The 14,337-nt window shown below is 35.9% G+C and overlaps 1 protein-coding gene across 1 annotated transcript in view; it reads left to right on the forward strand.

The window, feature by feature from the left end:
• The first annotated feature begins 1,216 nt into the window (after nucleotides 1-1,216).
• Nucleotides 1,217-14,337, forward strand: part of lamb2l (laminin, beta 2-like) — a 94,739-nt gene continuing 81,618 nt past the window's right edge. Inside the window, exon 1 of the mRNA XM_051949811.1 lies at nucleotides 1,217-1,411. The gene's annotated coding sequence lies outside the window, so the exon portion shown is untranslated. The remainder of the gene's footprint in view (nucleotides 1,412-14,337) is intronic.

Here is a 14,337-nt window from a genome sequence, read left to right on the forward strand (position 1 = left end):
TATAACTTAGGTATACCTAAGTTATAACTTAGGTATACCTAAGTTCTACCATTACACTTTTTGAAGGGAGTCACCTTTAACAACTAACATTTCAAAAAGAACAAAACATACATAATACTACCATTGGAATGACTACTAATACTTGTATGACATTACCCATGCCATTTTGAGTAAGAATATCTCAGTAACTACAAATATAACCCAGCTGCTTTTTTGTACAATGATAGAAGACAGATGGAACTGTCTTGTAGAAAAATTTGGGGTCTCTGGTACCTGTCCCACACTGAGATTTTTGCCACCAAAAATAGCCAATTAAAAATTTCGCCCAACTTTGGGAGCTCATATTTTCCAAACTGAGGTACCTAGAAAGCTCCAGTTTGCTAAGTTATCACACAAGTTTGTGTAGAATGGAACCCAGGGGTGTTAGAACACTTCTGTGCAGTATTTCTAGTACTTTTAAGGTCCCAAACCCCACTCGTGAGTAGGTATCTCTTAATTTTTTTTAGCATTTTTAGCAAGCCCCCATGGCCTGCAGAGTGTAGGGAAACACCTGGGGATGTTTGTGGGGCACTAGCTACACGCAGAGGCCTTGTTTACCAACTCACAGCTCTCTGGTATGTCTGGAGGCTGAGAAATAACCACTTAAAGATGCAAAAAAAAAAAAAAAAAAAAAAAAAAGCTGGCGAGGCTTTTTATAGCCCAAATTCTGAAAATTTCAGACCCCCACAACTCAGAAACTATTTCAGCTACAGGCCTACAATTTTGCATAGAAAGTACTTTTGTGACTATCTAATGGCATACAAATTTAGGACTAATTTGAAGATGGTGCAGCAACCACCATCTGGTGAAACCATACGGAATGACCCATAAGTGGGTCAAAAATGATTATTGTGATTAACATGATTGGTGAAAAAAACTCCTTTTGCTATTGTCCTATAGGTTAAATCTCTAAAATATGTCTGCCTTGAATGAAATACAGTGATTTTGGTGCATTAATATTATTTCAGTCACTTTTAGAGGAGTAGAAAGTGACATAGGAGCCATAAAGCTATTTTAACTGATTAAAATGGCTCATGTAGAACACAGTGGAGGTAAATTATGCAGACTGCTTTTATGGAATAAAATGAGTCACTTTTAGGCACCACACCTGTAGATGCAGCCGCCCCCCCCCACCGGGGACTGATGCTGGCGGTGGGCCGGGTCTCCGTGGGTGAGGTCCGGCTACCTGCTCCTGTGCAGCCGGTGACACCTCCTCCCTTCCCGGCGGGGCTGAGCCTCCACTGCTGTCCCGGACACCGACTCACACGGCTGCAGCGGGACACGGAGAGTCTGTACGGGAGGAAGAAAGCGAAAGAGAGGCAGTTTGCCCGGTGTGTCGGAGAGGTAACGGCCGCAGAAAGCTCCGGAGCAGGTGAGCTGACCGGGTTGGATTTAAGCTAACTTTCCCCGCAGAACAACCGGGAATAAGCGACGGGTTCGTTACCCTGATGTTCCTACAGGGGCAGTGAGGTTCTGCTGCTGTGTTCTTGGAGTCCTCTTGAACCTGACAGTGATCATGGTGCTTCTGTGGTTCTACTGTTAGAACCCAAATGTTACTTTTAAGGAACTTTAGCGCACTTTATGCTAGGCTAATTATTAATCTTTGTAACGTTAGCTGTTAGCTTTCTGTCATGTTTACCAGCAAACAGGGAACATTTTACCAGAGTTTAGAACAGTTCCTCAGTATTACCTACAAGTTCTAATAATGTTTGAGAGACAACATTATAATCTGATGTTCACAGGACGTTTTAAGGATATTTATCATTTCTAGTAATGTTCCTCTGAGTTTAAAAGTGAACTAAGACAGAACGTTTTAACATTCAGAGGATGTTTGGAGGATGTCAGATTATGTTCAATGATAATTAAAGAACAACGTTCTCAAACAAACATACAGAAAATGTTCTCCAGATGTTATTGAGACCTTGGATGATTTAAATGGATGGATAGATAGATAGATAGATAGATAGATAGATAGATAGATAGATAGATAGATAGATGAATAAGTAAAAGATTCCTGTAATGTGATGTATTAAGAAAGGTGCAACATTCTCCCTGCAATGTTCTGAGAATGATTTGGGGATGTTTCTGTTGAGAATTTTCTTCTTTACAACATTCCCTCAATGTTACACGATAACAAAAGAAGGTTGTTCTGAATATTTTAAGAACTTTTTTTTCAGAAATCTTTACAGACTTTTATCTACAAGAACATTCTGGACCTAAAAACCCTCAAGCTGAAGACATTGGAAGAACTTTGCAGAACGTTTGTAGAACAAAAATTATGCTTTTATGGTCTAACGTTAGCATTCAGAGGACGTTACCAGGAACATTGCTTTGCAGTCAGAAACTATTTATTTAAAGAGTTCTTGACTGCATTGTGAGGAAATTCAACAAAGTTCATGAAATTCTTTAAAAAGTTTATTCAAGTTTCCAGAATGTTCTTCTCAAAGGTAGGATTCATTTCAAAAGACGCTCTTAAAATATTCCTAAAGCATTTTTCAAATGGTAGACTGATAACTTCCTTTATTATCATGTAGCATTGTGGCAACATTTTATAGAACATTCTCAACAGCAACATCCCCAAAACATCCTCGGAACATTTCAGACAAAAACCACATTCTGTCTTCTGAGGCCTCAATAGCATGTCCACAACATTTTCTGAATGTTGATTTGAGAGCTTTCTTCTTTTTTATCATGGAACATAATCTGAGAACATCCTCAATAATAAATATAAATTGAATAATGTGTTTCATAGAATACATTTTAAGAACAAAAGGGAATTAATGAACACAAACAAAAATATTGTGTTGATTTGAAAAGCATAAACTCCTACCTACCTAAATATTAGTAAAAATCCAAATTAAAGAGATACTCCACATCATCTGCTGAAAGAGGAAAGTTTTATTTGCTTCTGTTAAATCTGAGTTTAAAATGTCCACTGAAGAGCCAAAGAGTGATGCTGAAAAATAATTATTTTTTTATTTTTTCACTGAATTACCCTATAGATTAAATTTTAAATATTTGTTTGACAGAAAGTACTCACAGATATTGGACTTTTTTAATTACAATTTTTTTATAAGAACATCTTTGTGGGGAAATACTTAGAATTTTTCTGTCTGGTTCTTGATCTGAAATATTTTCGACCAAATCAAGACTAATGTTAGAAAATTGCCTCAGAATGGAAAGAAAAAAGAAGGAAGGAACTAGAAACCTACAAATTGGAAGCTTTGAGAGGCTGGCGATTTGATGAATGTTTGTGTGTTTGTGTATTTGCGTCACTGGTGTTGTGGGTTTTATAAATGCGTTTACACAGTCGCAGTATGAGGACCTGGACTTCCTTTTTGGACAGAAGTAAATCCCCATAATGCAGATTGTTAAATTCTAGGCTGAAAAGTTTGGGTTAGAGTAAAGTCAGTTGGAGTAATGCTTAGAACCAAAGGTAAGTGGATGCAGTGTCCTTTGAAGTGATGGAAATACGACTCTGTGTGTGGAACTGTTCTTTTTCTAACACCAGCAGCAGATTTCTGCTCACATTCCTACCAGATTAACCAGAAGGTCAGATTAACGGAGAGCAGAGTTCAGACTCAGCATCTAAAACGGTAGAAATGATGGTCAAGTGTTTGCTCCAGTTGAAGACCAGACACAGTTTTTCGCTGAACTGTTGGTTCCTTGAGCTCAGGGTAACATTAGAAAGCACTCAAACTGGTTCTACACGATAATAAGATTTTTAAAAAGTACCAGAGTTTGCACCAGGTGAACAAATGCTTTAAATCCACAACAATAATCAAGTTACAAATCAATTCTTGCTTTATCTGGGATTTGAACCTCACTCAACCCTTTTAAATCTTTCAACACACCCATAATCAGAGATTTTCCTCTTCAATGGCTGTGTGAAGTTGCTGGATATTGGCGGGAACTGGTACATGCTGTCGTACACGCCGATCCAGAGCATCCCAAACATGCTCAATGGGTGACATGTCCGGTGAATATGCTGGCCATGCAAGAACTGGGACGTTTATCTGAATGTTTTTTAGAAGAAAAATATTCTAGCTGGATGTCTGTGTCTCTTTACCACTGACCGCTAAAAAAGGCTGAAAAATGAGAGTCTTTAACTTACTTTTCTTTTGAGCTTCAACCGAATACCTTAAACTAAACTGCTTTTGGTTTTAAACGTCAGTGACTTCATTCAAGCTAACGTTGCTAATACCTACATTAAACCAGCTTCTGTTCTCCTAACTGATGCAACCTAACAGGGATTTAATCTGCTTTAAACACAAGTAAAATTGATGAGCAAATCATTGATCATGAAGCTGCGTAAAAATCTGTCTTTTTCTTAAGTCCTTCCTGTCTGTTATTGATCAGACAATCTGCAATGCCATTCACGTTATCGGTGATTTCCGGATTTACTGGGTTTGTGTGTGCAGCACAGGGAGACAGACTGAGGAATAAAAACCTGCTTTCTTAATCTGAAGTGCTCGACTTTACTTTGGTCTAGAGCCATTTATCGACACAAAACATAATAGGTTTTAATGTCAGGGTCACATATGTAGACGGGAAAAGACAAACAAGTCGGGACTTATTGCAGATAATGACGGAACTCATGACGCATTGTGCTTTTTAATGTATCTGAGAATATTTTCTCAAAGACACGAACAGAAAGGTCAACATTTCATTTTATCGGAGCATTTCTGCAGCACTCCAGAGGTGATTTATGAGTGTTGGTGTGCCCAAAGTGAGAACCAGTCGATCCAAACACCTCTAACAACCTGCCGGCTGTTTTAAAAAGATTCATTTCACCTTCCTCAGTCAAACTCCAGACCATCCGCTTCACACAGTTACACTTTTTATTTGTTCTTCTGGCTCTGTGCTTTACATCGACGGCAAACTTTATGTCAGATAAAGCACTTCTAATGCATTGTGTCTGAAGTTTCACAAACTGACTCACAAATGTAAGTTTTCTAGACATATTTTGACTTTTGAACAATTTTACATTTTTTTAAATAGTTCTGGAGAGATTTTGAGTAATATTGGATATATTTGGATTCATTTTTGGAAAAAAAAGTATAAATTCAATAAATTTCATATATCTTTATCTTGTTTTTGGACAAATCTTGAGCAACTTCACACAAACAGACATACAAACACACACAGACACAAACTGACAAACAAATTTAAGTTATTTTGAAATTTCAAATTAATTTTAAACAATTTTAAATAGTTCTGGACAGATTTTGAGTCATGTTAGATACATTTGGAGTTATTTGGGGGTAAAAAGTCTGGAACTTTATCAAAATTGATCAATTTTTTTACTTATTGTGGACAAATGTCGAGTCATTTTAGACACAAACTGACACACAAATTGAAGTTTTCAGGACTAATTATGAGTTATTTTGGAATTTTTAAATAAATTTGGAACAATTTTACACAATTTTTAAAAATTGTTTTGAGCAGATTTTGAGTAATGTTGGAAATATTTGGAGTTATTTTTTTGTGTGTGGGGGGATATGAATTCCATCAACTTCATCCAAATTTTATCTAATTTTGGACAAATTTTTGAGTCATTTCACACAAACTGACACACATATTTAAGTTTTCTAGACAAAATTTGAGTTATTTTGGAATTTTTTAAATTAATCTTAAACATTTTTTTTTAATATTCTGACGAATTTTGAGTCATGTTCGATACACTTTGAGCTATTTTGGTTAAAAAAAAAGTATAAATTCGATACAATTTGCAATTTTTTTATCTTGTTTTAGACAAATTTTGAGTCATTTCACTTCAAAAGTTACTGAACAACAAAGGATTATGTCTAGCAAAAGCATCAAACTTAGAATTCTCTACCATTCCACTTTTCTTTGTGTCAAAGTGTTTTATAGGAAAATTCAGCAGTTTCATCTTCTCAGGGTTCTAAAACCGAGGCGTCCTGATGGCAAAAGTTTCATGTTTAGATTTAGACCTCACACAATCAGAAGAACCCGTCTGAGGATCTAACACCACAAAGGGGATCGAAGGGGGTCAACATTTCTGATATATAGCCTAAAAACGGACCTAATGAGCTTAAAAAGTCGTCAGTACAATCTTAGATTGAGTTCTAAAATGGTGAAGTTATGTTAAAGTTACTGGATCAAACCCAGTGCTTGACAAGCAGGTAAAGCAGCTACTAACTAATGTTCCTCCATCCGACATGACCAGTTTGACCAGTTGGGGTCTGCTGGACTCGTGGATCCTCTTAACCTCCAGGTTAGAGCTGATATTAGCAGCAGGGTGAGAGGTCCTCAAGCTGATTAAAGCTGGTAAGCCTACTGGGCCATGGGAACCTCCAAACACTCTAAACACCAGGACACAAAGGAAATGTTCGATTCCCAGCAAAAAAGCAAACATTCTCCAGCATTTCCTCACTGAATAATAATATTAAAGCAAAGGTAGACAATATTTTTTTGCATCTTTGGCCAAAAGTGCCACAAAAACCCTCTGGATTCTTATGGACTTATGGACTTAGTTCACTTTTAACCTCACAGGAACATTATTAGAAATGATAAATATCCTTAAAACATTCTGTGAACATCAGATTTAAATGTTCTCTTTCACACATTATTAGAACTTGTAGATAATGTTGTGAGAATGTTCTCTGCTTGTGTCAACGTTTGCACCAAGGCTTCTTTTAGTTCCCAGAATGTAAGTTGGGAAAGGTTCTGTCTTCTGAGGCCTCGATAACATCTGGAGAACATTTTCTGAATGTTGTTTTGAGAACGTTCTTCTTTAGTTATCATGGAACATAATCTGACAACATCCTCCAAACATCCTCTGAATGTTAAAACATTCTGTCTTAGTTCCCTTTTTACCTCACAGGAACATTATTAGAAATGATACATATCCTTAAAACATTCTTAGAACATCAGATTAAAATGTTTTCTTTAGAACTTGTAGGTAGTGTTTCCTGCTCGCTGCTAATTCTCACAGAAATTCAACTTAGCTAGCCAGAGCTGACAGATAAACATATGATGTGGAGTCTTTCCATACGCATTTATGACTGAACAGTAATTTTCTTGGTTGCAATTTGCTCCATAGATGCTGAATATGTTCTTATAAAAGCCGTTGCATTTTCTGAATTCATTTCCCTGAGCTGTGGCCTCACTTTGCTCTTTCCTGACCTGCTCCATTTGACTTAATACTGAACTGAAACCTCCTCAGAGCTTCTCAGTTCACCTCCAACCTTCTCGCCTACTGATTCTCTATATTTCTAGTCCAAACATGAATGTCGGTGGTTGTGTCGGTCTGATGTGTTAAACTGAATCACATCATAGTCTTCTTGCCAGCTACAGTTGGTTCATGTCCTTGCATGAGTCTTTGTCAGCCACAGCGGGTGTGTCCCTTTGAGTTTCGCTTAATTTTATGATTAATGATTAATCACTTAAGACACTAAACAACAGAGCTAATTTGAGAGTAGAGCTGCAAATAAAAAAAAGCTGCACTAGTTGAGCATGAAAGCGATTGTGTGTTCAAACTTTCCACTGTGTGTGTACATAGGTGGTGTGGAACAAAGGATAAAAAAGCCCTGCTGGTCTCAGGTGTTCTTTATTTGATTTCTGGGTCAATAGTGGTGAAAATCTGCAGCGCATCCCACACTGGGAGACGTAACTATATCTCTTAAATCCCAAAATGGAAAATTATCTCTGATGATGATCTGTCGTTTAGTGTAAGATGCCAGCACATGTAACGCAACTGTTCAGACAGTATTATGAGATTTCCTTCAGGTCTGGAGTCGTTGATCTGATATTGTATGTAGTGGATTAGGAAGCCCTTTGAAGAAAAATCCGTTCCTTGTTAGGCACAATTCATAAACCCAGTCCTTTTGCTTGAAGATGTTTTGTTTGGGTGGTCGGCTCCTATCAAATCGAGCAGATGTTCAAATAGTTATTTTTCCTAGCAAGTTAAATTTGGACAGAAACAGAAATGAGAAAGAAGTGGAATAGGCTGAATGAAGTCTGCAAACATTGGAAATTTCTGCATTATTGCCTGAATAACAACCATGATTTTATGCACTATTTTTTCAACTTTATCCCAAAGCCTGTAAAAAGATCTATAGTCTGATTTGGGTGGTGGTGGAGTTTTTGGAAACATTTCTGTGAGATCAGTTCAAAATTAAAAAAAGAAATAGAAATAAAAATAAATAGGAAAAAATAAAATAAAAATCTGATAATTAAAAAAAAAAAGTAATCCATTTTAATCTAATAAATCTAATAAATCCAATAAATCTGTATAGGTATTAAGTAATAAAATATACTGCATTTCTAAAATAAAAATACCAAAATAAATAAAAAAAATATTAAATAAAAATATCGTAAGTAAAAATATGATGAATATGTAAATTTAATACATTTTTTCTAATAAATTATAATAAATCTAGTAAATCTATATAGCTATTAAGTAATAAAATATAATACATTTATAAAAAAATAGAAAATACAAAAATTAATGACAAAAATAAAATTAAAATATAATAATTAAAAAAGATAAATATGTAAATTTTAATCTAATAAATTACAATGATATAATAAATCTATATAGATAATAGGTAATAAAATCTAATATATTTCTAAAATAATAAAACGCATAACACCAAAATTAATGTGAAAAAAATATCAAATAAAATAATATACCTATTTACATGTTAAATATTAAAATGTAATACATTTATAAAATAAACAATACAAAATGCAAAAATAAATATAAAGTAAAATATAATGTTATAAAAATCTAATAAGTATTATAGATAATAATAAACTGAAAAATAAATGACAAAATCTGAAAAAAATAATAAAACTAAAAAATAGATTTAATTAATGTTTGAAATAATAACCATATGTAAATATTAAATAATAAATATATTTTTAAAATAAGACATTCAAAAAATGAATACAAAATCTAAAATATAATTATAATAATCTTGAAATTATATATCATAAATATTCTAAATAATGATAAACCTATATATTTATTAAATAATAAAATATAATACATTTTTGAAACAAAAAATATAAAAGTCAAAAAATATATGCAAAAAATCAGAAATTTAGAAAATAGAAAAAATGGAAAAATACAAGACTTTATTTCCATTTCTTATACTCTCAGTTGATGCCTTAAAAAACAACTCAAGATGTATTTATTTCCACTCTATCCATTTGACTCACCTGTTGTGCTTTAGGTTTGTAATCTGTATATTCTCTTACTTGTAATATGACTGTTTTTTATTTTTTCTTTGGCTCTGCTGTTGCTTTGTTTTGTTGTTTTCATGGTCTTATGTTGTTTTTCCTTGGGACTATGCGCTAGTAAAAGGCGCTATATAAATAAATAGCCTTTACTTACTTATTTACCACATCTGTGGATAAGTGTGGATCATTATCTGGTACTTTCATCTCTCTAGGAGAGTGGAATCATCTTTAGCTATTTGTTGATAGAAAAAAAGACTGATGTCTTTCAATCTGATAAGACGATCCAGCACTGGTTGTTTTGGTGTGTCTGTTAGCAGAATGGCTTTATTAAGTCTTATGATGTTCGTTGTTGTGTATTTTAGTTCATAATCATTTCCTCAGAGTTTCAAAGATACAATTCCATACTAAAGATACTAAAGACCCCAATTACAAAGTCAGTGCTTCTGTTGTTTTTGTACCAGTGCTGTATTTTCATGTTGAGAACCGTTTTTCCCAGAAGATGTTTTTCTCCACATAGTATCAAAACCATCCTGGAATTTTCACTTAATTTAATCTGGTGAGCATCAGTCATTGTGGCTTCAAGGTGTGTCGCAGTAATTTACAACCTAGCATTTACAAAACGATTAGATTGTGTTTGTGATGGTAGCTGAGGGGGATGCAACACTCACCTTTTGATGAATTTAATACCAAATAATACCATATTTAAAGGGCTTCAATGCAAATATTTTAATTACCAAGTGAGAAAAACAGTACAATATATTGTATACAGCTTCAATGCTTCGTGTCGGGTCAAATAAATCACAAGTCTCTGAAAAACAAATATGTTTGTTCCAGGCTGCTAGAATTATTGTTTTTTGTTCCAAATATGTTCTGAGCAAGTTCAGCAAAGTTCTACTTATATTTACAGTGGGAATGTTAGAATAATTAAAGACGTTCTGAAGGTGTTTGGCGATGATGTTGGTAGTGTCACTTTAGTTCCCAAAATGGAGTGTTGCACTGAGAATGTTTCATCTTCATTTCATGTAACAGTGTGGGAACTGTACACGTATGCGTGTCGTCAACGACATCCCCTCAGAACTTTACGGGATGTTCCACTTTTGTTAAAATATTACAATACTGGCACATCTTACAGATAAACATCAATTTCAATTCAGTTTAGCACCAACAGCATATGTCATCTCATCACACTTCACACAATAAGATACAGACCTTAAACAAAGAACAGAGAACCCAACAAGGACCCAAAAGACCCCCTCTACCCCCACCCCATAATGGGGAGGAAAACAACAAACCTCTGACAGAACCAGACTCAGGGAAGGCGGATGTCTGCCTTGACTGATTGGGGTGAGAGTCGGGATGGAGGATAGAGCGGTAACGTTCCGTCTAAACATTTTCCTAATGTGACGTTGAGGTTTAGGAGGGTATGTAACAGACATTAGTAACTACTTACATGGTAAAAGTTCCTCCAACGTGTTGATAAAGTACTGGGCATCCAGCGACAAGTGATTAGTGATGAGAGTGGTTCGTGTTTGGGCTGGTGTTGAACACAGGTCGTGGATGCTACCATATCGTTATTGATCTGCAGAGTGTAAGTACAAAAGTTCAGCTCATTTCATTAATACAGGAGGTCCTCGGTTTATGACATCCTCGACCTACGGCATTTCATCTTTACGTCGGAACCAGTTATGGTCAGGTCCTCAGTTTACGAAGAATTCTGTTCTGTTGGAACTGGTTACGTGGAACTAGTTGGCGAACAGAGTGGAAGAATACATTGTCACGCGGCTCTTTAAGACGGCTTTATTTACATTCACCGGTTGTACGGAACCTTGCATTGTGCTACACTTGCTAACTTTTTGCCCTTCATCATGGCTCCCAAGCATAAGTCCGACTCTTCTGATGGCAGTACTTTGAAGAAAAGGAAAGTCATCTCCATGGAAGTGAAATGAGATATAATGAAACGCTCAGGTTGTAGAAAGAGTGCAACATGTTCTGTTATCTTATTGTAAAATGACTCATACATGCGTGAAAGTCATTGATATTCTTGACTTTTCCGAAGAACTGATCGATATCGTGATGCACATAATGGTTTTGTTTACTAAAATTCACTTCTGTCAATCCACAGGGACGGAACTCTGATGTAAGTCGAGGACCCCTCTGTATCAGTTACCTCCCCTTTATCTCATTTCATTAATTCCACATCCTCAACTCCTCTCCTGGCATCTTAGGTGATGTCAGTTAAATATTATGTAGCTGTATGAACCAAGGGTCGACTGATACTGGTTTTCTGGGGCTGATGCTGTCATAACTGGGCTTCTTCTTTAATGAATATGATTATCGGTGAATATGTAAAATAGAAATAGGAGTCCTTAAATTAGGACACTCTCGACTGAGATTGATCAGTTTGTCTGCTGGTGTTCTTCTATTCTCTTCTTTTTCGAAGGTTTCATTTATCGGTACAACAGCAGTTCATATTCCTGGTGACATATCTCTTCAAGGTTCTGTGCCACTTTGTTTGGTTTATTGTTCTGCTGGAGATATGAAAAAATATTGCTTTAGTGGGTTGTTTTGTGTCATCCTGTCCTTGTTGATCCTTCAGTGTGCTGCAGAGCTCTAAACATGAGGCAGATTGTGGATTGTGGTTTTTATGCAATGAGTGAAGTAAGTCCTGTAGAAATAAGTTACACTTATACTGTATGTTGTTTTTTTGCTGCAGAAAATGATTTTTTTTTCATTAATTTGCGCCTTTATTCCTATTTGTTTTTTACCAGTCTTGGAAAAGTTAGCAATTCCCACCCCCTAAGTTTGACATATATTTTATGTTTTTTATTGTTTTCCAAAACAAATATTTTGAATTTTATTGATTTAATACATTTCAGGACTGCGTAGATAATGTTCAAGTCACTTATTGATAACAACTGGAAACAAGCACCATTGGAAACTGTTACTGAAGAGGGATTTTAGATTTATGAATTCATAAAGCATAGAAGTTTAACAATTTGTATGCAAATTTATGGAATAGTCTGGACGACGACTTCAAAATGAGTATAACTGTAACACAATGAAAAAATGTACCAAAAAAGGAAATAAAAATGTAATAAAGTGGAGCAGTAAAGGTGTTCTTGGGGTTTGTTAAAATGTAGCAAATAGACAACAGTAAGATGTGAGATGTCTGGACATGTTAAATTAAACCCCATTATACTTATTTTGAAGACAATGCTTTCATTTTTCTTCGTTCTTTTCCTTTTGTGTGATTTATTGTATGATTTTTTTTTTAATTTTATGATTTTGTGGCATGTCTGAAACAAAGAAAGATAGAAATACAGTACCGGTCAAAAGTTTTAGAACGCCCCAATTTTTTCCAGTGTTTTATTGAAATCCAAGTAGTTCAAGTCCAATGAATGGCTTGAAATGGTACAAAGGTAAGTGGTGGACGTCCAGAGGTTAAAAAAAAGGTAAGATTACCCAAAACTGAAAAACAATGTTCATTTTGGAATTATGAATAAAGGTCTTTTTCAAGGAACAAGAAATGGGTTAACAACTTAAAGTTGTTCTGCAACAATGGAGGTTGATCAAGCCTTGAAAGTTGGTGCTACCAAATCCTAGGTGTCCAACTTTTCTTCATTACTTACAGCCCCCTCTGTCTGCATAAAAGTAGTGTTAGAACACACCGTGGAACCAAACCCTCCAGAGCATTATTTGGAGAAAAGGCAATTAACAATAGAAGAGAGACAGACCATCATAACAGTAGGTCATTCCTACAGAGAAGTTGCAAAGAAAGTCAAGGTGTCAGTGAGTCCAGTTTTCTTCACCATCAAACGGCCCACAGGAACGTGGGGAAACTCTGACAGGAAGAAGTCTGGAAGACCCAAAGCCACAACAGAATCAGAGGACAAGTTTGTGAGAGTCAACAGCTTCAAGCACAGCTTCATAGTGGTCCTAGTAAGAAGTCTCAGTTTCAGCTGTGAAGAGAAAAATTGGAATTGCAGGTTTGACAGATGGAGTTGCAGCAAGAAAGTCATTGCTAAGATGCCAGAGTACGAAACAGAGGCTTGCCTGGGCCATGAAACACCACCAATGGACTACTGAAGACTGGAAGAAGATATAATGGACTGAAGAATCAAAATCTGAAATCTTTGGTTCATCACGCAGGATTTTTGTACGCCGTCCAGTAGGAGAAAGGATGGTTCCTCAGTGTGGAACATCAACTGTCAAACATGGAGGAGGAAGTATGATGGTCTGGGGCTGTTTTGATGGATCCAGTGTTGGTTCTTGTACAGAGTGAGAGGAACCCTGAACCTAAACGTCTACCACAGCATTCTGCAGCTCCATGCAGTACCCTCTGGTATGTTCCTAGTTATTCAGGGGTTCATCCTCCAGCAAGGTAATGACCCAGAACACCAGTCCAAGCTATGCCAGAACTACCTCAGGAAAAAAAGAACCAGATGGTAAGCTTGAGAACGTGGCAGCACAATGTCCAGTCGTTGTCCAGTGAAAGCAAAGAACCTACAAGAACCTCACATTTATGGGAACTTCTGCTACGGAGTCAGAAGAACTTTCTGAACAATATTTGATTTCCATAGTAGAAAACATGCCATCAGGGTGTTCAGCTGTTATATCTGCCAAAGGTGGTACTTTGATGAGTGAAAAGTTTGGAATACATTTTGGTTTCTTTATAGATTTTTTTTAATTTCATTTGTGTATTTGTTCTATGCTTTCATTTCAGAGTACAATGAGTGTTAACATGCAGAATTTCCAATGAAAAAGTGGAAAACTGGGGTGTTCTAAAACTTTTGACCGGTCGTGTAAACAGCATGAAGGACTGTCCAGATCTGTTGGAATCAGCCTATCTGGAATGTCATGGAGGTGTTTTAGTTCATAAGATAGATAAATATAGGTTGGGAACCACTTGGTCGAGATGTCAGTGCACGTAGCAGCAGCATAAATATTGAATCACCTGCCTGTAAAAGGAAAAGCAGACTTCCTCCATGATCTCATCTGAATGATCTGATCCAGTTTCCAGCCCGGTCATGTTTTATAACACGTTAACGTCCATTAGAAGTGTACAAAAACCCACAGACACAGTCGCGC

The sequence above is a fragment of the Acanthochromis polyacanthus genome, chromosome 6 (assembly GCF_021347895.1).
Source record: "Acanthochromis polyacanthus isolate Apoly-LR-REF ecotype Palm Island chromosome 6, KAUST_Apoly_ChrSc, whole genome shotgun sequence".
Lineage (NCBI taxonomy): Eukaryota > Metazoa > Chordata > Actinopteri > Pomacentridae > Acanthochromis > Acanthochromis polyacanthus.